Here is an 8739-nt window from a genome sequence, read left to right as displayed (position 1 = left end):
CGTACGTTCCCCACTATGTGCTCTGAGTTTGCCAGCGCCAGGATGCCTGTTAGGTGACAGAGAGCTTTAGAAATGAAATACATACATATATACATAAATAAATAAATAAATAGATACATAAATAAATAAATAAATAAAGTGTGGCAGCTTTTGCACAGCCATATTTACCACCACCGACCTGTGTCTGTACATGTCTCTCAGGCATTTCTCTACCCTGGCACAGCCCATGACGTTTCCGAGATCCATGCAGAACCAGCTGCTCTACTCCTGGATTGTCCATTACATTATGGAACTTGCAGTCGTGTTTACTGCGTTCCAAAACTGGAGCAACCAGACTAAGAAAGCAAAAAAATGCCCTGGTTAGTCACACATGAACCTGGGACTCTTGGCAGCATTGCCCAGCATTAAAACTTCCCAGAACCCTACAATGCTTTTCAATTTCCTTAAAAACACATTGCATAGCCTGATTTGACTGCCAAATATCATTAAAGCTTTGCTATTTTTAATCATTAACTCTGTGTGCGTGACCAATACACAGCGCGGATCAAGTGAGGCCTCGGATCCCGGATGCTTTTTCTAAAATTAATTAATTTTATTTGACACTGTACACAGAGGCTTGGTGACCAAATACTGAAGTCAGGAGGTGTTTCGACAGAACGGCTCATCGCGTCAGGCTGAAGCCTTGCAGGTGAGTCATGACCTGCAGCAACAGCAAGGTGGGAAATCTGACTCCAGCTCTGGCCAACAGTGACCCTGCCCCCGGAAAAGTTACAATAATGATGTGTTGGACACACTGCTGGCTGTCACAAGTGGGTTCTCCTGAAGCACTGGAACATAGATGTGATTTCTAATATCACTTGGGTGGTTTTCACCCACCACTGGCTTTGCATGCTTATAATTGTGTTTGGACTGGCTGAAAATACACGACTAGCAGAAAGGCACACCTGTGACATGATACATGTTTACAGATATGTGTATGTGTCAGGTGATTCCATTATCAAATATGAAGTGATGTGATTCAAAAAGGTCTGCAGGTTTCATACAGATTTCAGCAGCAAGACCTTAACTAACTATCTATGTCACAGGTAGAAAGAGAGAAATGTTTGCCACTGTGGTGTAACCACCTGCCTGTGATAAAGCTGCTTGACGTGAGGCAATGCCCATATGAAATCCCATAGGTACCCTGTGTCAAACCAGGTTGTATTGAGAAATGCCAACACTTTTTCACCAGGATTCTCATGAAATCACTCATTCTGCCTTCTGTTTTTTTTTTTAATGCTTTTGTGGACTGCCCTTCCAGAGGAAGAGGCTAGCCTAAAAGTCTTACGTTTGTGAATCAGAGATCATTGCTATTTACAATATGAAAATATAAAATAAATAAATCTGGAATTTTGAAAGCACAAATTAGTCACCCCAGAGGGTCTCAAGGTGCTGGGAGCTGTCTGGGAGATTAAGTGAGCTATTGCCCAGAGTCACATGATGCTGAGCTGTGCTGCTGTCGGCACCAGGAATCGAACCACGGCCCAAAGGTCAGTGCTCTGGCTGATTTCTCTGCCCCTTGTGCTGGGAGCAGGGCATACAGCAGAAGCACACACCAACACACACAGTAGTTAAGTCTCCAAGATATCTCTATGTTTCATGGTTGGCGGGGCCGGACTGAGTGAGAACCACAACCGGCCACGGCAAAGTGTGCAGCCGCCCCACCCACCCCCTCCTCCCCACCTGGGGGGGGGAGTTGGAGGGGCCGCCGTGCTCTTTGCCGGGCCGGGGTTCGGCCGATTTCGGTACAGGGCCGATTTTGCAGCATTTAAACATGTAGCATTCAAACAAAATGGAGACAAGGCCTTTACTAGTGCGGGGAATGAGATTTTGATATCTTATCTGACCACCTAGATACCTATCTCATTCATCCTTTTTGGATCGATTATTGACTGTCATTGAGTAAAAGGCAAACCCACATAAGTTAAATCAACCCCATAGACTGACGCAACTCTGAAGAACCACTTACGACTGATAGAGTTTAAAAAGTTTAATATAATCCCAAAGTTATTTGCAAATACAATCCTCTCAATATAAGATTTAACAAGTATACAGGAACTAAAAGGAACATAAATTCCCTAAAGAATCTCAGTCTACAAAAGAATACAATCAAAACCAATTCCAAAATTAGCAAATTGAATAGCATAGACACAAAATGGATATTCTGCGTCATTTACAGAAAAGAATGAAACAAGTTAAATCTGTCCCTACTCTATGCTAGGTGACATCCCTACTCAACAAGTTCTTTACCTAAAAAGGTGTCAGCAGTTTGACTTCCAAAGAAGTTCAAACTCTCTCAATTTCTGATGGAAACCTACGTCGAGAAGCAGTACCCTTTCTGCCTACCCATCCGCTCTCTAAGGGTCCTCGGCCTACTGCTCTCTTCTCTCTTCTCAGGCCATCTGCTCCCTTCTGCTCTGCCTTCTTCCCGGGGTGCTGTCCCTAAATACAAAATCACAGTATGGGTGGAACGCCCACTTGAGACGCCCACCACGTACACATTTCACGTAGTCCTGCTTCTGGTTTTTCCCATAGTTTCGTCTCTTCGTGTCGTCTGTTAAGTTGACCTTACTCTTCTCAGGCGCCGTCTCCGTCGTGCTGGTAACCCCATGACATTCCAGTTGACACCTCCAGACCAAAGTCTATCACCTCAAACAGAGCTCTATTCATTACAACTGTGATTGTAACCCCTTTTGGTCCTGTGAACAGACACTTCGAAACAAGACCCCAAATTCCAAACGTCCGTTATCTCGCTAGGCCATAAAACTTCATCCAGCATTGTCACTTTAATTTAACAAGACCTTTGACTCTTGTCTCGCACGTACAGATCAAAGCTATCCCCCTATCCCTGTGAGACCACTAAATTATATGCAGTGGACTACACTCTTGCGAACCCTTGGTCCGTTAGGTTAAAATAGCATATGAACACACCATTCTAAAATTCCTACAAACTCTTCTATACGGTATGACTTTTAACACACATATACATAATCGAATTAGTAACTTATTCATTATAATCGAATCCATGTTACATAAAATACAATGTTATACCCTCGTTCTTACACAGTGCTATGTAGTCTGCACGTTTCTTCAATTTACATTTCATCTCTTTCTCCGTTTAATTAATTACATACGTACATGAACTCCGTTTAACACGTTCTACTGTTCTTAAGCATTTTCACACGTTTCTATATTAGCCCAACTTATATACGGGCCTTTCTAATTCTAATGCACATTCTAGAGTAAATACAGACACGTTTCTCATTACTAAAGTTACATGTGCTAACTTTACGCTACAGTGCTAATTTCACATTACAAGTTCTAACTTTACATTTCAATGCTAATCTTTACATTACAAGCCTGAAAATATGGTACGGATATATTTTTCATTCAAATTGCGCTCTCTCAGTTCCCCCCTTTGATGACCTCTAGGGGTCATCACAAATACTTCAATTTGAATGATACTTTACACAGAACTAGTTACAAGGCTCCCTCTTTTTATCGTCTCGAGAGCTCTCAAACTTCTATACTGCTGATCTTGCAAAGCAGCTAATCTCCTTTCTTGCTCTCTCATGGACCTTTGTAACCGGTTTGACCTATACCATTTGTACAGTCTCACTAAACCCCACAATGTGATTATGCAAATCAAAATTATTAAGACAGGTTTCAAGATGTACCAAACAATGCTTTTACCGAGATTGGCAAACCAACCTCCAACCTTTCCCATTCCATGACCTACTTTTTCCCAAACATTTAACTTTGTCAAATCTTCGAATTCTCGATGTATCTCAGTAATGTTCTGTATAACCTTCTCAAGTGGTTTTGAATTGTCTGGAATGTAAGTACAACATTCTTGGACCTTCAAAGCCTTGCAGACTCCGCCCTCTTTTGCTAGCAGAACATCTAAAGCAAGACGGTTCTGAAGGACCATTGCCCTAATCGACTGCATCTCTCCTTCTACTAGCATCAATGACCTTGCAGTACTGGCAGACAGTCTATCCACAACTGTAGCTAGTCTCCTGATCTTAACATCATTAAGTATCAAACCTAAAAGAGGAAACATAGCTCCAAATACGTCTCCAACTACCTCAGCATCTCCTACTTCCCTTTTCCCTCTTGTCGAAGCCTTTCCCTCTATGATCTCTAAATCCTTTGCATGATATATTTTGGGGAAGACAATTGCCAAATAACATGAACCATACCAATTGTCAGGCAATTTTACATAGGCATTTCTTCCACATACAAAATATACATTAGGAATCGCTTGCATCCCTTTCATGAAATCTTTTGTATAGTACTCTAACCGAAAAGCATGTTCGCAACTAACTTCACCTACAAATACACTCTCATAATATGTCTTGCTTCGAGTCAAACATAACTTTCCTTTCTGCATTCTATCCAAAGCTATTGGACCATTACTACCCTTCCTTTTATGTGCCTTTTCCTCTTCGGTCCAATCTGTTTTCCATTGTCCTGACATTTTTAGAATCTTCTGCCTCCTATACCTGTCATCAACTTGTCTAATGAATTTCTTCTCAATCTCTGACACTTTGCAAGTCAGATTATTTCGGCGTGCATATGAAGTATCTAATGTATCCCAAGGAAGAAAGAATTTTGCTAATCTATCTTCCTTTTTGTAATAGTCCCACTTATTCATTTGTTTATAATTCGGGACTTCAGGCAGTACCGAATCATAATTTGAAAAGTAGTACTCAAACCCTTCACGACCATAAAATATACTGAGCAATAAACTACATGTTATCCCATATGTCAGTGGGAGATGATGATATCTGATGCCTTCATCTACGGAAGCCGGCAATTGCATGCAAACATAACAATCTTTGGCCTCCATGGCATCAATATACTCGTATAATAACTTGGCATATGCGTTTGATCTAAAATTTCCCTGCGACTCGTCTACGTGTAACCTACGAGCTTCATCTGCCAGTAACGCCTTTTCACGGATTTCATTGCTCTCCTCCTTCTTCCCAACAAGAGCAGGTTTCAAAGTCGTTACAGGCTTTACATCTGTTGTCTCCTTTACACTTGCATTTCCTATTATGTATGATATGGTAACTACTGTAATGATAAGAGAAATTACTACTGCTATTAGTGTGCCTATTATGCATTTGTCCTTTCGGTTTGGGTTGCCAGTCTCCATGTTATCAAACAACGTGGCTCTTTCCTTTTCGAAGAAAGTTTTCTTTTTCAGGTCTTTATTTGCTTTATTTGATTTCTCAGTCTGTGAAGCACCCTTAACCAACAAAAGTCTCTTTATTTTCAGCAACAGACAACCCTAACCCTTCTCCGTCCTCTAAATGTAATCCCTAATTTTATTCTTCTTTCCACTCGGTGCTAGGTTATCTTCTTCTTTATGGCTTAATCACAAAGTCTTTATGCATCTACAATGATTCTAGTACCAGCAGCTCTAATGGCATATTCCAACAGTTCTAAACGAATGACTTTTTCTTCCTGTGCTGGTACTGGATGACCCAAAGTTGGAAACTCTAATCGATTCAGCACCAGGTTCTTGATCCGACTTAGGTAAAGGGGAACGGGGAGTGTGAAGGTCAGTAACCCCTCAGTCTCGATTCCAGGCGTCAACATCCATATCTCCACTGCCACAATTGGATCGAGATTGGTCACCTGCACCTCTCTCACTCTCCCAGATCTCTGTCCCCAAGACATCTGCTGCTAGATAGGTCCACTCAGGGGTGGCGTATCTTCTGCAGGGCACACGTACCCTCCTTGATCTTCTCGGACTCTCAGAGCCTGAGTCCGTAGCTCCTTCGTCTAGATCTGAATCTTCAGAGATCGGGACAAGGGTTCTCTCTGGATTTGCTCTTAAGCTTGACCTTCTCCTTCTTTCAGGCCAACTAGCTTCTCCATTCCTTGTCCGCCTGCTCCTTGTTCTTGGACTCGTTTCTTGACCACTTACAGCTTGATCGGTGTCTGATCCGAACTCCCAGCTACTTTCCTCTTCTGAGGCAACTTCGGTCTCACTGGTGTCCTGACCGTCATCAGCCTGTTCCGACACAGGCTCAGCCTCTTCGATCACCTCTACAGCTTGACTTTCCCTCTCTGTGGCTTCTCCGCTTTCTGCTGGATTTTTATCCGAGAGAGGAGCTGTTTCTTCCAGAGGTGCTGGAACTCTTCGGGTGTGTGAGGCGTGTATCCAGTTGGGCAAGCCTCCACACTTTACTGCAGTGTTCGTAACTAGTATGACTTGGAATGGTCCACGCCAGCGCACATCTAGACAGTTCTTCCTGACATGTTTCTTCAGCAGGACCCAGTCCCCAGGACACAGGTCATGGCACAGGTCTTGAGCTGATGGAACCTCTGCAGCCTGCACCTGGAGGGACACAGAATGAATGGCGTCAGATAGTCCCTTGCAATAGTCCAGGATCAAATCGTCTGTGATGTTCAACAGTGCTGCAGTCGGAACCGATGGCAGTCTCATGGCCCTCCCCATTAGCACCTCGTGTGGAGAGAGACCTGTTCTTCTATCTGGCGTGCTACGTATACTCATAAGAACCAATGGAAGTGCATCAGGCCAGCTCAAGGACGTCGATGAACAAACTTTGGCGAGTCTGGATTTGATGGTGCTGTTGATTTGCTCTACAATTCCCGAAGCTTCTGGTCGATAACTACAGTGGAGCTTCTGGTCTATACTTAAGGCTGAACATAGCATCTTCACTATTTCGCTGTTGAAATGTGTTCCTCTGTCCGATTCCAAAGAGGCTGGCACCCCAAACCTCGGTATCAGTTCTCTAAGCAACAATTTTGCTACTGTAAGTGTATCGCACCTACGTGTAGGGTAAGCCTCAACCCATCTGGAAAATATACAGACAATCACTAAGACGTATCTGAGGCGATTGCACTTGGGCATTTCAATAAAATCCAGCTGCATTCTATTGAAAGGCCCCCCAGACCTCCCTATGTGACTCAGTGTGACTGGTGTTCTCTTTCCTACGTTTAGCTGCTGACAGATCACACAACGCTGACATACTGCTTCTGCCGCTACTCTAAACTTCGGATTGTACCACGTTTGTCTGAATACTCTCACCATGGCATCTCTACCTATGTGTGCTGGTCCATGCAATCTCCTTGCCATTGGACTAACAAGTTCGTTTGGTAAAACTGCTCTCCCATCTGCAGAGATCCAAAAATCTATCTCACTTTTGGTACAACCAGCTGTTTCCCATGCCTTTTTCTCAAAATCAGGTGCATTCTCCTGGACGCATTTCAGTTCATCCCACGTGTCTACAGTTTCTAACAACATAGTCAAATCAGTTCTTTCCTGTATTCCCCCCACTTCTACCTCTGTGAGAGAATACCCCTTTTACGCACAGTAACGTGCGACTTCATCTGCATATCGGTTACCTTGCGACACAAAATCTGTGTTTTTTGTGTGCGCGGCACATTTAACAACTGCTATAGCTGCTGGACCTTGCAATGCCTCTAACAATAATCTCACGAATTCTCCATTCCTAATGGGAGAACCCGAGGAGGTCATGTAACCTCTTTGAGACCACAACTGCCCATAGTCATGAACTACCCCGAAACCATACTGGCTATCGGTGTATATGGTGACTCGAATTTTGTTGCCTGCCAAACAGGCACGGGTCAAAGCAATGCTTTCAGCTACCTGAGCGGAGTGTACTCCTTCCAGGCAGGCGGCTTCCACTACTCTGGTAATGGTACAAACTGCATATGCTGCTCTCAGCTGACCGATATCGTCTCTTACGCATGAACCATCAACAAAGAATATTTCATCAGGGTCAGTCAATGGCTCATCTACGATATCTGGTCTTGGTTTGGTGCATAGTTCAGTCACATCAAGGCAGTCATGATCTGTACAAATTTCATCATCAATATCATTAGGAAGTGGCATCAAAGTAGCAGGATTCAAGACAGAGCATCTTTTTAGGGTCACATTCTCAGCAGCCAATATGACTTGCTCATAGCGTGTGAGCCTGCTATTCGTCAGATGCTGAGTCTTGGTCCTAGTCATTAACAATTCCACAGAATGCGGTACGTACACCACTAACTGATGTCCCATAACCACATTTTCACACCTTTCAATGCTGACACCCGTTGCAGCAACGGATTTGAGACATCCGGGCAACGCTGCGGCTACTGGATCTAAGGTAGCCGAAAAGTATGCAACTGGTCTACGGGCATTTCAGTGTATCTGGGCCAAAACTGATAAAGCACAACCTTCCCTTTCACAGCAGTAAAGCAAGAATGGTTTCTCGTAATCAGGCATTCCCAAAGCTGGGGCACGACACAAGTCCTCCCTCAGCTGTAAAAACGCCATCAAACAATCTTTGTCCCATGGTACCGGATCACTCACCCCCTTGTGCGTCAGTTTTTGTAAAGGTTTTGCCTTCAGTGAAAAGTTGGCTATCCACTGCCGACAATAACCGACCATACCTAGAAACATCCTGACTTCTCTTTGTGTTTTGGGCGCGCTCATTTTCATGATCGCCTCTATTCTGTCTGGAGACACCTTCCGTTTTCCCTTTTCAATCCTGTGACCCAAGTATTGCACTTCTGTCAGACAATACTGCAATTTACTTGGAGACACCTTGTGTCCATTCTCGGCCAAGTGATTTAATAAGGTGATGGTGTCTACTTTGCAAGCTTCCTCAGTTTCTGACGCCACAAGTAGGTCGTCTATGTACTGGACCAGAACCG

The sequence above is a fragment of the Lissotriton vulgaris genome, chromosome 7, assembly GCF_964263255.1.
Source record: "Lissotriton vulgaris chromosome 7, aLisVul1.2, whole genome shotgun sequence".
Lineage (NCBI taxonomy): Eukaryota > Metazoa > Chordata > Amphibia > Caudata > Salamandridae > Lissotriton > Lissotriton vulgaris.
Note: the sequence above shows the minus strand (reverse complement) of the source record.